Source organism: Hydra viridissima, unplaced genomic scaffold (genome assembly GCF_058129835.1).
Source record: "Hydra viridissima isolate aposymbiotic clone 2 unplaced genomic scaffold, HvirCarnegie_v1 scaffold_15, whole genome shotgun sequence".
In the NCBI taxonomy this organism is placed as follows: Eukaryota; Metazoa; Cnidaria; class Hydrozoa; order Anthoathecata; family Hydridae; genus Hydra; species Hydra viridissima.
The window spans coordinates 10,567,440-10,582,500 of NW_028324314.1; the positions used below are offsets into that span (position 1 = coordinate 10,567,440).

General features: G+C 32.0%; 2 pseudogenes; one reads left to right on the plus strand and one right to left on the minus strand.

Annotated features, from left to right (window-relative positions):
• Nucleotides 1-2,946: 2,946 nt before the first annotated feature.
• On the minus strand, nucleotides 2,947-5,738 carry LOC149878625 (uncharacterized; annotated as a pseudogene).
• Nucleotides 5,739-12,495: 6,757 nt separating this feature from the next.
• Nucleotides 12,496-13,565, plus strand: LOC149878626 (uncharacterized; annotated as a pseudogene).
• Nucleotides 13,566-15,061: the final 1,496 nt, after the last annotated feature.

Genomic DNA, 15,061 nt, shown 5'->3' on the forward strand with positions numbered 1-15,061 from the left:
TGTGGTGCCATCCATTGAAGAGTTCTCAAGGTCATTATGTGGGGTTAAAACTATTTCACTGGTTTCGGTTGATGCATGCCGCCCTTGACTTTCCTGATTGTAGGTATCAGTATCAATAGATATTTGGTCTTTACATAATTCAACGGATTGTTGTTGGACCGGCTCTGCATAACTACTAGATTCTGCCGATGAGTCATTCTCCTGAAGTGGAGCAAGATCTCTGGTCGATACTGTGTCAATCTTACCATTTTGAAATCTGACGCGTGCAAAATAGGGAGATATTGTTTCTATCAGCTGAACTTTGTCAACGAGTGGATCTCCCTTCTGTCTGATTTGCCGTCTGTAAAGGATTACAGAATCCTGCTCAGCTAGAAAATCCGGTAGTACGGTACCTACAATGGATGAACGATGGAAGTTCATCATCCTTTGATGTGGTGTTTCATTGGTGGCAGTACAAAGTAGTCCTCTTACTGAAGATAGAGCCATTTGTAAGACTACTTCCCACTTTTCTTTTCCCAGGTTTAATGTTTTTAGGGCTAGACTAATTGCTTTTAATATAGTACCGCTTGTCCTTTCACATTGGCCATTGCCTTGTGGGTGATAGGGAGTAGTTTTGGTTTTGATGACACCATTTCTTTGAAGGAATTTTTGAAGTTTTACGCTTTCAAATTGTGTCCCCCGATCTGTGTGTATTGAAGATGGTGAACCAAATAATGAGAATAGGCTGAGGAGATGACGTATAACAGTATCTGCAGTTATATCGTTACACGGAAACGCAAATGGGTATCGTGAGTATTCGTCAACTATCACGAGCATGTATTTATTTGCTGTAGTGGATTGTAGGGGACCAACAAAGTCCATGGATAAACGTTCCCACGGTCTAGTTGACTGAACAAGACGACCTTTTGGAGGCTTGTAGAAACGTGGTTTAATTTCGTTGCACGTGGTACAGTTCTTAGTTAGTTGCTTAATTTCTGTGGTCGAATAAGGTAAGTTTCGACTTTTGCAATAATGTAGCATTCTTTTAACTCCCGGGTGACATAGTTGGGAGTGGATATAGTGTAATGTTCTTGAGGTACTTTGTAATGAACAACATTGGGAGAGGGCGTCAGCAGTAGTATTTTCGTGGCCCGGTCTTTATGAGATTGTATAGTTGACGTCTGCCAATTCTAAGCGCCAGCGAGTAAGTTTATCGTTTTTGATTTTCGTTGACCCCTGTTTGTTAAAAATAAGTGATATTGATCTTTGGTCTGTTACAATGTTAACGAGTGGAACCGAGTTGATTAGATGTTTCCATCTTCTGCAGCATTCCACTATAGCTGCAGCTTCTTTCTCAACAATCGCATGTTTCTTTTCGGCATTTGTTAGTGTCCTTGAAAAGAAAGCCACTGGCCTGCCTAGCTGTAGTAATGTTCCTCCAAGGGCTTTGTCGGAAGCGTCTGTTTCTATAGTTAGCGGGAGTTTAAAGTCAGGGGAGGCCAGGCATGCTTCAACTAGTTTATTTTTAAGCGTTTTGATTGCTAATTTGGCATGTGTGGTTAGGCCCCGAGATGAAAAATCTTTCCTTGCTTCAATAAGTGGCAGAGTTAGTTCGGTGCAGTTTTGAACCCATTTGGCGTAATATGCAAAAAATCCAATCATTCTATTTAGTTCTCGTAAAGTTCGTGGATCTGGCATATTCATTAAGGCTTCGTATCTCTTAGGGTCGGGTTTTATGGTACCGTTCTCAATAACATGGCCTAAAAATTCTATTTGAGTATTTTTGAAATTACTCTTTTCCATGTTTATCTCTATATAGACATCTTTAGCCGTGTTTACGAACCTCTTTAGGTTTATGTCATGCTCATGGTCATCTTTTCCACCAATAATCAAATCGTCAAGGTAAGCATAGGTGTTTTCCAGCTCTTTGGTCTGGATAAACTCGTCCATTACTCGTTGAAAGATTGGCACAGCATTAGTGCAACCAAAAGGTAATCTTTTGAGCTCGTAAAGTCTACCATTAGCTTCAAATGCCGTTAGTTTATAGTCTTCTGGTCGTATTTTTACCTGATGGTATGCGGATTTGAGGTCAATAGTACTAAAAACTTTATTGGCTGCTATTTTAAGTAACGTCGTCAATTCGTGGTGTTGGGTATGAATCTAATGGCGTGTGTAAGTTGATTGTATTTGAATAATCGATAACTAAGCGATTTTTGTGCCCTGAAGATACCACAAAGCATTGAGCACGCCAAGGGCTGCGGCTTACTTGAATGATTTTTGTTTGAGCATGCGGTTGATTTCTTCAGTTAAAAATGGGATATTTTTGCTCCGTCGTGATTTTGTTGAGATAGGCTTAATTTTATTGATATCTACTCCAGGTATTAATGCATATGTGCTACATATCATGCTGTTTGTAGCAAGACAAAATTTGAGTGGCTCTTTATTTCCTTTAAAGCTGATAATTACGGAAGAATGTTGTGACAGAACGTCCATTCCGATAATTACAGGCGCCACCAAGTTGTCAACGACAAGAAACTGTGCTTTTAGCTTTTCGCGAACCATTAGTAATAAACCTCAAAAAATCATGGCCTACTATATAACACGGCCGGATTTGTTGCCTTGAACGCAAAAAATTAGTGGGCCGATTTTAGGTTTTTAGCTTTTGAATCAAAACCTTAAGGTAATTCTATAAAGACATTAATAATATTTAAATAATTTGCTCTTAGCTATAATTATTACTATTACCAAAATTCTTAACCTTCAAACACTAAAACAGTTAGCTAATAATAAATCATGATTGCATTAAGCCGAATGAACTATCTATTTTAGCCATCAATTTTAATCTACAAAATTTTAGTCTTAAAATTATTGGTTCAAACAACTAAAATTAACAAAAATGTTAGTAAAACTAGCATAATTTTTAAATGTACACATTTACTGAAAGTATTTACATATATTACAAAAAGATTAATCAAGTCAAGTTTCTTTTGTTTCTCAAAAAAACAATATACATATACTATGTTGTTATGGGTTTATTCATTTGTCTTTTTTGGTTTGTCGAACTTTAAAGGCAGCAACTTCATTTTTTCTAATGTTTCCATTTTTAATTTGTTGCTCATTGTTAAAATATATGTTGGTAATAATTGTGTTTACCAAATGCCTTCCCCATTCCTCATGTTCTATACACATAAAATCACTATCACTTGGTTGATATTTTTCTAGCGCTAGCAAGGGTGCATTTTTTATATCATGGGAATACTTTAATAACATTTTCTTTACAGTGTCCAGAATTATAAACCCATTACAAACATATTTAGCTAATTCTTTGGAAGGTTTTGTTAAACCACCACGTGAAAGAATTTCCAGATATTCTGTTGAGACTTTATTGAAACTTAATGATTTCAGACAGTTAGAACAGTTATATTTATCCCCAATCTTTTTCGTGATGTAACCAGATATATTGATTGCAACTTCGTAAGAGTCATGACAAAGCTCATTCTCTTGAATTTCATTGCTATATTTTTCCAATTTTATTAAAAGTTCATTTTTGTCAATTTTTGTATCAAGTTTAAGATTGCTCGTCCAACAATTGATATTGGCTTTAATTAAGGATTTCATGCATAATATCTTTTCAGAGCTTTGAACTTCACGTAAACTGACTAAAAATCTTCCACCGCTCATTTGTCGATATTTACTGAAATGTCTTTCTAATGGATCAGTTTGAAACCTGCTGGTTAAAACATATTTATATCCTTCTGAAAATAAATCTTCAATCAGACTTGCAGTACCCTTCAGTGTTGTAATTAATGCACTAGTTGTTTGAGCAGATAAAGTATACTTATTACATCTTTGAAACTGCAAGTTTTTCCATTCATTAATCCATGTTGCAAAAACTCGAAAAAATTGTGACTTTTTCTCACCTGAAATAGCTGCATTACCAATCCTATTGTTTGTATTAAACATTACCTTTGAATTAGAAATAGTCCACCAAATATTAATAAGCCTTAGAAATCCAGCAGCTGCAGTTTCGTTTGGAAAATAGCTGATGATTGCAGCAGAGGTGGTTTCATCAAAAATATTTAAAGCTAAAGGAACACTTTGTTTGTTGTTTCCTGGATGTAAAGTTTGGGCAGACAATTTGAAAGCTTTTTTTAAGTTAGCAGGTAACAATTCATCTTTCTCATAAACATTATGCAATAAACTCCAAGAAATTTCTCCAGCTTCAACATGAATAATATCATCAAACTCAATAAAATCAAAAGGTGGAAATACAAACCGTTTTGAATTTAATAAATTATTTCTAATGTTTTTCAGTAAATGAACACTGTCATATAAATTGTAAACCCGGTGTCCCATAAAAGTAAAATATATTTCATTATCTTGTTCACCAAACTTTAAACGTAGAATTTTAAATGCTGAAACATTTGTTGCATGATTGTCAGTTATTATAGCTCGTACATTAAAAGATGCTTTATATAAAGTATCTAACGTTTCTTCTATTTGAACTAATCATAGAACCAGAAATTTGAAATTCTGGACAGGCCTTAATTACAAAGGGGATAGATTCTTTCAAGCTAACCACCATGAACACAACTATACCAGAATAGAAATTACCATCATCATCAGCACCAATTAAACTTCCTCCATGATATTGGACACCTTTTTGTAAATACATCTCATCAATTAAAACAACACAGTCAGCACTAATACTACCATTTTCCAAAAGTAATAATAATCCTGATAATGGATCAATGCCACCCTTTGAAAGTGATTTTAAATAAGACAATGAAAGAAGTGGAAACTCTTCTAATAGCAAAGTATAAGCCTGTTTTGATGTATATCTGTGCATTAGAGAAAATCTAATGATTTCATTTGTGTAGATTGGACGTCCTTGTGGTTTATAAAGAGATAATTTATATAAATCTGATAATACACTTTTTGATACGTTCTTTGCAACTTCATGCATATAAGAAACAAAATTAACAAGCATACTGGCACTGGTCAATTTACAAACACTGCCTTCTCTAAACCATTTAGGCAATGGAACTGGGATACCTTTCATATGTAGCTTTACATGTAAGTCTTTATCAATAGTAATACTGTCAATGTTAGGAGTAACACCCCCGTCGTCGAAATAAATTCGAAGAAATAACACACGGTTATCAACTAGTTTAAATGAAAATCCTGCTGGACAAAAACTTTCATTAAGATCTATAATGCTTTTAATTGTATCATGTTTTCTAAAATCGTATGTTTCATCGAGAAAAGGATGAGAATATATACGAACTGCAGGGGGCTTACGTAAAGCTGAGGTTGATTGAATTAAAGATGGCTTTGATAGGATGTTTTGGTTGGTAATAATTGTTGGTATAGGATTTTCGCAATAATTCAATGTTATACGTTTACCTCTTTTCAAATATTTATCTTCAAAATGATCGATACATATAACTGAGTTTTCTGTGGGGCTCCAATCAGCTCGGTTGACAAACTTAATCCAACAATTTCGAAGATCTAACTGATTGCTATCAGGAAAACTAAACACAGTTTTGTATGTTACGTGGTTGCTGTTACTGGAACATTCTTCAATCTTTCGCTTATAATTACTTCTACAACCAACAACACAACACTTTTTTGGCATTGCAAAATAAAGTATTACTTGAATTAAAAAAAGTTTAATTTAAGATTGTTAAATCGGTTCATTGTAAACTTCAAACTCGTGTTTTTTCGGCCCACTAATTTTTTGCGTTCAAGGCAACAAATCCGGCTGTGTTATATAGTAGGCCATGGTGTAAATAATAAAATTCCTGATTTTGATACCATTCCTGATAGCAATCACTTTGTTGAGACAGGAAAAAATGATACCCTAAAAATAGGAAATAATTGCTCTATGCTTTGCCTTGTTTATCTAAAAGTAGGCAATTTATAAAGCTGTTAAATTATATTGTGAATTACCGAAATAACAATCGCTTAAGCCGTTTCTGAATTAAAAAAAAACAAAAAAAAAAACATGGTAAAGACATTTTAACTTATCGGTGTAGATAATTACGGACTTTCACAGAGCGCGGTTTCAGTGTATGACTTTTCCATAGGGGATAAATGAACAAAATGGCGACTTTGTTTAGGTTGTTTTTAAAACGTTTTTTGTTGTTTTGATTTTAGCAAATCACTTTGCTTGTCTATTATTAGATAATTCTTATTAAAATAAATAGTATTAAAAAAAAATTAACACCATGAAGTGGTTTTGTTCTTCATCTTTATGTTACAATAATGTTAATACAAAAAAAAGATGGAACTAAAATAAAGTATTATTCCCTACCAAAAAATGAAAATCTTCAAACAAAATATCAAAAGATTTTAAAAACTAAAAGCATGAATTGGAAGAATGGACATATTTGTTGTGAACACTGGAGTTCAGGAAAAAGGGAACACTTCAACTCATTACCCGATGTTGTTGTCCCACCATCTCAGTAGATTATTCATAAAACTAAATATAATAAATGTTTTACTTGATTTAAATGACTTAAAGAACTAACAACTTTTGATAAACAAAAATTTAATTTGTATAAAAGAAAAAATTAGATATTGTTAACAACCTAGTTCATTAAGAAACTCCTACTATTATTGTGTATTCATGTTGGAAATCTCCTACTAAAAGAATAATTTCAAAATATGTTCCTAAACTTAAGCATCACCCTTCAAAATCGCAGCTAAATTCTATGTTATCTAGTTCATTAAAAAACAATAAATCATTAAAAGAACAACTTGAAGAATCTTATGTAAAAATCAAGAGACTAGAAAATGAAAATAAAACCTTACAAATAAAAGTAAAATTTCTCCAAAAATCTAAAAATAAATAACTAAAAGAAGTCGAAATGTAATAAAAAAATATTCTCATTATCAACAAAATTATCATATCATAATATTATAACAGATAATAAACCTTCATCATTTAAATACTTTGAAAAGCAGTTATTTAATAAATTACTTTCATTAAGTCCTTCTTTTACAATTTTTCAATAGGATTCAAACCTTTTTTTACCATATACACCTAACAAAGCAGGAAGTCGACTTCCAGTTATTTTGTTTTTTCTTATGTTTAGCCATGCATCTGAATTTTGCTCAACATTTTTATAATTTGCATATTCACTAGGATCATTAGGATATATGTTCTGAATGTTAACATTTATTTCTGTTACATTTTCTTGTATGTGTTGCTGAATACAATTACAAATATCTTGCGAAGATAGAAAATTGTTTTCTGTGCTTGTTAAAATATTTTTATTATTTATAGTTATTTTAGGAATATTATTTTCTTTAGTAGATTTTGTATTAGTAGAATTTTCAAAAGTACATACTATATTATTTTTAGGAATAGTATAAATTGTTCTTTCCATTACACGATTAATATTATATTTTATTGTGGTTAACTTTTTAGTATCTGGAAAAGTAAGGTTAGCATTATAGGTTTGATTTTCTTTAACATAATCATGATCCATCAAGCAACATACAGCCATTTTTGTGAAGCAATAATTAAGGTGGTCAAAAAGTGATGAGGACTTTACACTTGACTTAGATAAAACTTTGTAACAATGTGATTTAAAAGGAATTTGTGTATCTTTTATTTTAGACTTCATATAAAGTTTCATTTTAAGAATAACTCTTTTAAATTTCCTGGGTCTGCAACAATAATTTTTTCCTCATGTAGGTTTTTATCTGTCTTTTTTGAAGTAAAACGTGCTGAAGTAAGTTTAATTTGACGAAGTGGAACCATAGGTATTGAACCTTTTTTACTCTGACAATGCCATTTTTGAAGTTGTTCGGTACAAGTAGGTGATAATATTTTTTCATTTGTTTCATAAAAGTGCTCTAAAAATAATAACAATGCAAGAACATGGCAACATAGCCCACTGACACCAACAGGACATTCAAAATAAGCTTTTTGTGGAAAGTTGTTTTTAAATAAAATTACAGCAGGACGAATTTGTTCTCCATAAGATTTTTTTATAAATCCTCTAACAAACAACGTATCAGGTAAACTAAAATCTGTTAAAGCTTTAACAGTCACAATTTTTCTGCTTGTTAAAATAATATATCCTTTTTGCTGCTGTCCCAAACTGCCTTTTCTTTTATTTGAAGCATACTTTTTAAACATAGGTGAAGTTATATAAGGATACAATGAATCGTCACTAGTCCAAGGAGCAGTTAAAGGCGGGATTTTTGCAGGATCCAAGAAAGTTTTAAGTAAAAAAAATTCTTTCTGCCTTTCTTTTTAGTTTTTCAGTTAGGGATGGATACAGTTTAAACTTATTGATTCTGATATGTAACTCATCTAAAGTGCCACTTGTTGATAAGCCATAGTCTGTTAGCCATTTTATACAATCTTTTTTTTTTTAAAGTAAAGTATCGTCCATTGTATTTTATTTTCAAAAAACAGATATTAAGTTTTTTTGCTATAATTACGGATTCACTTATCCCCTATGAAGATTTCACCAAAATCTCATACGCCGAAACTACCCCTTATGAAAGTCCCTAATACATGAAAATTGCTTTTAGAAAGTATTTTAAAACTATAATGTAGATTAAATATGCTTTTTAAATTGCTGCAACTGTAAAAATTGTCAATATTTTAAATTCTGATTTTTGTTTCCAATTTTTTATGGGTTAAAAATTGGACGGAAGAAACAAAATATTAAAATTTATTGCAAATTGAAAAACACATATTATTTCAATTAGTTTTTCTCTAAAATGCAGCTGTTAAAAAGTATTTTAATTAAAACCATTGCAAAGAAACTTGTCTGCCTAAGTACAAAATTTATGCCCTCAGATTTTATTTTTATTTTGAACTACAAACAAAATATAAAATAGTCACATAAAAACAAAAAAGCAAACATTATCAGGGAAATAGTGCAGAATTCCATTTATATGCCATTTTTGTCATAAAAGTACGAGGTGTTTGAGTGTGTATAGTAGACTTACAAAAACTTCTGGAGCTGTAGCTTTTTAGGTGTTTTTGTTAGCACATAAAACAAAAAATAAAATTACAAACCAGTTAACAGTTTAGCATCTTTTATGACGGGTGCAGTCTAACGACGGGTGCAGTCTGATAACGTTTGTTCTTCTAAAAAATCAAAATCTTGAAAACAGGGAGTTTTTTTTATCTTTATGATGTTCTGATATGTAAAGACTATTGTATATTGTTTTAGTAGCTATAAGAATTTTTACACTCATTATCGGATCAAAAAAACGTGTTGATTTTTACTAAAGATTTTAAAGTGTTATATATAACTAATTGATTGAAAAACACTGTATTTATTTGAATCAATTGACGAGTAAATCATTTAAAAAAATAATCAACAATTAATTGTACTTAATGCTTTAAATTAATGATTCATTTCGGTATAAAGTTGCATTATTGCTGATTCATTTCGGATAAAAGTTGAATTAAAGTACTAAAACAAGTTTCAAAGTTTTTAAATTTACAAAAGTAATAGTTTTTGAAGACTTAAATTGCACGAAAGTGTCGTGTGAACAAGCTGCCTTTGTTAAACGAGACGTAACTTGTTGATGTTGTTGTTGACATGTTTCATCTTATGGATGTTGTTCCCAACAACTGAACACTTATTCAGAGCTTAGCTTTAAAAAAGATGGCACTCAATCTGAAAGCACTTGATTTGTGCCCAGTGTATGAAGACATTCCGAAAGGTTTATTTGGTAACACATTCATTGCGATATCTTTAACAGTTAGCTTATTTATATTGATATCTAACATTTTGTTAATCATTGGGATACTTAAATCAAGAATAAGAAGGAAAAAGACGGCAAATGAAATGCTTGTATTACTTTTAGCTTGCAGTGATATTACGGTTGGATTAATTCTAATACCACTCCGAGTAGCTTTTATTCAAAAGGGAAGAGAGCTTAGTTGTAGCACTAGGGTTGCAGTTGGGTTTTGGTCAACATTTCCGTTTTCTTTTTCATGCATGATTGTGCTAATAATATCAATTGAGCGTTTTTTTGTTGTTTTAAAAGACAACAAATGCTGCGGTAGAATTTTAAAATGGACTTACTTAATACCGGTCATCGTGTTCAATTTCATGTTCTCGTGTGGGTTAGGTATTTTGTTTGCATACCAAATTTACATTGACGTTTTAATTATTTTCATCCCATCAGTTTTAAGTGCGAATTTATTGTTTTTACTCGCTATCAATACGTCACTATTGATTGGTGTAAAAAAAATGCTCAGATATAATGACATTCAAGTTGCAAGAAACATGAATGTAGAAAAGCAACTTTCTATAACTATGGCGATAATATCATTTTCACTTATGGCAGCATACGTTCCTTTTGTAGCTTCATATTACTACTTAGCAATGACTGTTCATAACCAAGATTGGGAGTCTTACAATTCAAGCGTAAAGTTTATACAATGGGCACTGCTAATATTTGAATCAAACTCAGTATTTAATGCTTTAATATATGTGGGTAGAAGTAGCAGAATTTCTAGGATGTACACTTCGTATATTTACGTTTGTGTTGCAAGTATATCAAAAAAAATAAATGCGAATTCTTCAAATAAAATTTAAAAAGCGAATAATTGCTTCATCATTCTTTTATCGATTTTAACTATAAACTCTGAATTATTTGACATTCTGCAAAGATGTGCTGATTATAATCAACCTATTGTATACTAACGTTTTTATTTACTTTTTTTACGGATTTAAATTGAAGAAGATTTTACTTTTATTCACATTCTTTTGTTTGATAAACAGAATCCATTTTTTTTATATGAAAATAATGATATTTTCGGCCTATCTTATTTTAGTGCATTAAAAACATTAATCCAGACCTTCTAAACAACGCCATATCCCAGTCGGCAAATTTAGTTGTAAATGCGCATTAGAAACTAGTTTAATTACGTATCGTTGTGGTATGTATTAGAGACTGGCCAACCGTCCTATGTGATCATTTTATTCGTTAATATCGATTATTTCGATTAATGATAAAAAAAAAAAAAACCAAACGATTAAAAAGTTAATTAGAGCGAGTTTTCTATAAACGATCGCGCGACAAGAGAGCGTCTAAATGATAAAAACGATAAACATTCATGAAATTTGATTTTTAATCGATTTGATTTTTTTAATTAAGGTAGCTGCAATAACTCGATTAAATTATTGTTCAGTTTACATTTGGCTGTTGAAGTGGTTGTGCTGTAAAAAGTGAGAAGAAAATGCCGTCTTTGATTTGGCAATATTTCACAAAATATGAAGGTAAGATTTTTGTTAAAGTATAATAAAAAAAATAAAGTGTATTTAATAATTTTTAATGATTTTTATCCTCATTCCACAAAATGTAAATGTAATACTTTTCTTTAAAGAAAATTAAATAATATTTAATGGTTTTAGCCTTTTTTCACAAAATGTAAATTAAGATTTTTCGTAAACAAAATAAATAATTCCATACTATTTTTTATCTTAAGTTATTAATGAAAAAGCTTTTAAAGGCACTTTTTAATGTAACACAATAATGCGTATTGACTCTCCTTTGTAAGTACAATATCTTTAAACATTACAACAAAATTAGTGACAAAAAGTTAAAAAACTAATTATTTACTACCTATATAGTGCGTAAAGTGATTCATATATAGTTAAAGATTGTTGGACAACAGAAGGTAATTGCATAGAATGAATGATAACGGCCTCATACCATGTGTAGACCCCCTGACCCCCCAGCCCTCAGCCCGTCCTCTGGATCTAACATCAACAACTCAAGTAATTACTAGGTCTGCATATGCTTTGCCACAGACAAATATAGTAATTTTTGTGTTTTTAGGTGATAGAACACGATGTGATACATGCCATGAGAAAGGTCTATCTGTGTATTTCTCTTACAAAAGTGGATCAACATCTACCATGCTATTCCATCTTAGAACCAAACACCCAGAACAAAATGATGAATTGGAAGACTTAAAGAAGAAAAGTGTGGAGGATAAAATACGATACTTGTCACAAAAAACAGGTAGTTGTTTGGACTCAAAAAAGTCATCTGTAAAGTATGGATACAAAAGTCCTCGCCAACAAGAAATTGATATGTTTATCACAAGATTTTTTGTACGCTTGAACCTACCACTACATATTGTGGATACTGATGCATGGAAAGATTTTCTTTTTGACATCCATCCTGAGGCAAACACAAAGTGCAGCAGTACTTTAGCAAAGTGTAAGGTACCTCTACTTCATAATTGCCTTCGTGATGCCATGAAGAAAAAACTTGAGAATGATTTAAATGGCCAGGCAGTTACACTAACAACAGATCACTGGACATCCAAGCCTGGAGACTCATTTCAATGCTTCACAATACATTACATTTGTCCGATGTGGAGGTTATATTTATACACACTTAAAGTTGACAAGTTCAAAGGCAAGCATACTGGTGTAAACATTGGCAAAGAAATTGATAAACTGATTTCCCTGGACTTCCCTGTTCTCAAAGTTCAGATCAGATTTTTTGTGTTGTGGATGGTGCAGCAAACATGAGGTCAGGTTTGAGCAATGCAAAATTTGTCAAGAGCTTAGACAGTGGAAGCCTTTAATGCATTGATCACAAGCTTAATAATATTCTTCAAATAGCTGTTGAAGCAGACCCAACACTTAAAGCAGCTATCCAAAAACGAAACAAATTCACCACTAGATTATCACATTCTGCACCATGTCGAGTCCTTCTCTCTGAGGTGTGCCAAGACACACTACTCACCTACAAAGTTATACCCAAGCCATGCAAAACGAGGTGGAATTCACACTGCATCATGATTCAAACAATGGTGCAGATGAAGGAGGCAATTTTAAATCTAAATGTGTATGACATTTCAAATTATTTTGAAAAAGTTCTCTTGACTCATGGGGATATCACACCACTAGAGGAAGTTCTCCCCATTTTGCAAACAATCAAGAAAACAAGTGAGTGGATGTCTTGTGACAAAGAAGTGAGAAATGATTTTGCTCTTGTGCGAATCAAATCTTTGTTTTTGACTTTCAGAAAAGAGATTCAAAAAGATGCAGGCTCTCATTCATACAAAGCTTTTTTAAACTAAGCACTTGATCTTTTGACAGAAAAATTCCCGTTGGAAGGTGCAAAAATTAGTGCACTTGCTCTTGGACACTTGTTTAATCCAGTTGTACGAGGTTCACTTCTTCCAGATGATCTAAAAGAAAGCATGATTAACTTGTTGATAGAGGAACATGAATCCACACTTCGATTCAGAGAAAACAAACTTGTCCGTGTTGAACCAGAATTGCTGTTTGAACCAAGTGATGATCCTTGTGAAGAGAACATAGCAGAGTTGCTTAACACTTCGTTAGCTGCCCAAGGGTCACTGTCTCTAAGTTCAATAGAAATTGAGCCTCTTAGATCAGAGTTCAAAGACTATGCACTGTTGCCACGTGCTGGAACAAACACAGACATCCTGGAGTGGTGGAGGAATAATGAAAAGGTAATTCCAATGCTTGCCAAAATTGCAAAAGGGGTATTGACCATTCCAACAACTTCATCTTCATCAGAGAGAGCTTTTTCCACTGCAGGGAAACTGCTGACAAAACATAGGCATAATCTAAATCCAAAGACAACTGAGAAAATGATCTACATCAACAAAAATTATGATCATTTAAAAGACTTGGTAAAAGGGAAGTGGTATTTGAACAAGGAGGATGTCCCTGCTGAGAATTTGGATATTTCAGACTCTGAACCTTCTTCTGCCACAAATTCTGACTCAACCAATCCTGGAAGAAGCTCAGATTTAAATGAACTTGAAGATAATGCTTTGGCAGAGCAGCCAACACGACAGCCTTCAAAAAAGAGGAAAAACTTCTAAATCATCTGAAGCCTTGCCTCTTAAACAAACCAACAAAAATAGCTAAACTAACTGAGAGACTTTTTGTTTGCCATCTTTTAATGTGTTCGTGATTTTTGTATAATAAATGTTAAAACAAAATGTGTTTCATTGAGTTTTTCATTTTGTGTTTTTCTCTTAAAATAAAAAAAAATATTTTATCGAGTTTTTTATGAACAAGGAGTATTAGAAATTTAAAAAATCTAACTAGGTTTAAAATGAATAAAATGACTAATTGTTAGACAATTTGATTAAAATGATTAATAGTTTACTCGAAACTGATTAAAACGGTCACACAACTTTAATCGAATTAATCATTAATTTTTTAATTTGGTTGGTCATTATTCGATAATCAAAAATCGCGGTTGTCCGCTCTCTAGTATGTATGTTAGCCATTTTATCGTGTCGAACACGCATTAGAAATACGCATTAGATGCGTATTAAGACAGGTATACAATACGACGCCTTCTGAGTATCAAACTCGTATTTGAAACTCTTGTAAACACGTGTAAAACACGATAACCAGAGAATATTCAATACGATATTTTTCTGGTATTACATGCGCATTTAAAACTTTCCAGAATACGCGTTATTTACGAATATATGTTAGCCATTTTATCGTGTCGAACTCGCATTTAAAATAGACATCAGATGCGTATAAAGACGTATGCGTATACAATACGACGCGTCGTATTGTATACGCATACGTCTTTATACGCATCTGATGTCTATTTTTACTCAGTAGTGGTCAATTTGATACTTAGTAGGCGTCGCGACGCCTACTGAGTATTAAACTCTTGTAAACACATATAAAACACGATAACCAGAGAATATTCAATACAATTTTATTAACTAATATGAATTCAAAACATAATGATAATGACCAGCAGTAATTAACCCGTAATACAGGTTATGAGTTATTAAATCATTAATAACAATAAAAACACATTAATAACTTGATATATTATCTAAAAAACTAAATACAAATTTATCTATAAATATTTTAACTTTGATTCCCTAACAGCAACGTAATTGCTTATAGTTAACGACATAAAAACCGCATTAACATCATATGAGTTCTTTTTAAAATCTGTCAAAACACAGGTACCAGAAAAGGGAAGTCAAGTAAAGCCTGCAAATAGCTAAAAAAAGAAATGAAAAAAAAATTACAATTTTTAATTACAAAAGTACTATTTGCAT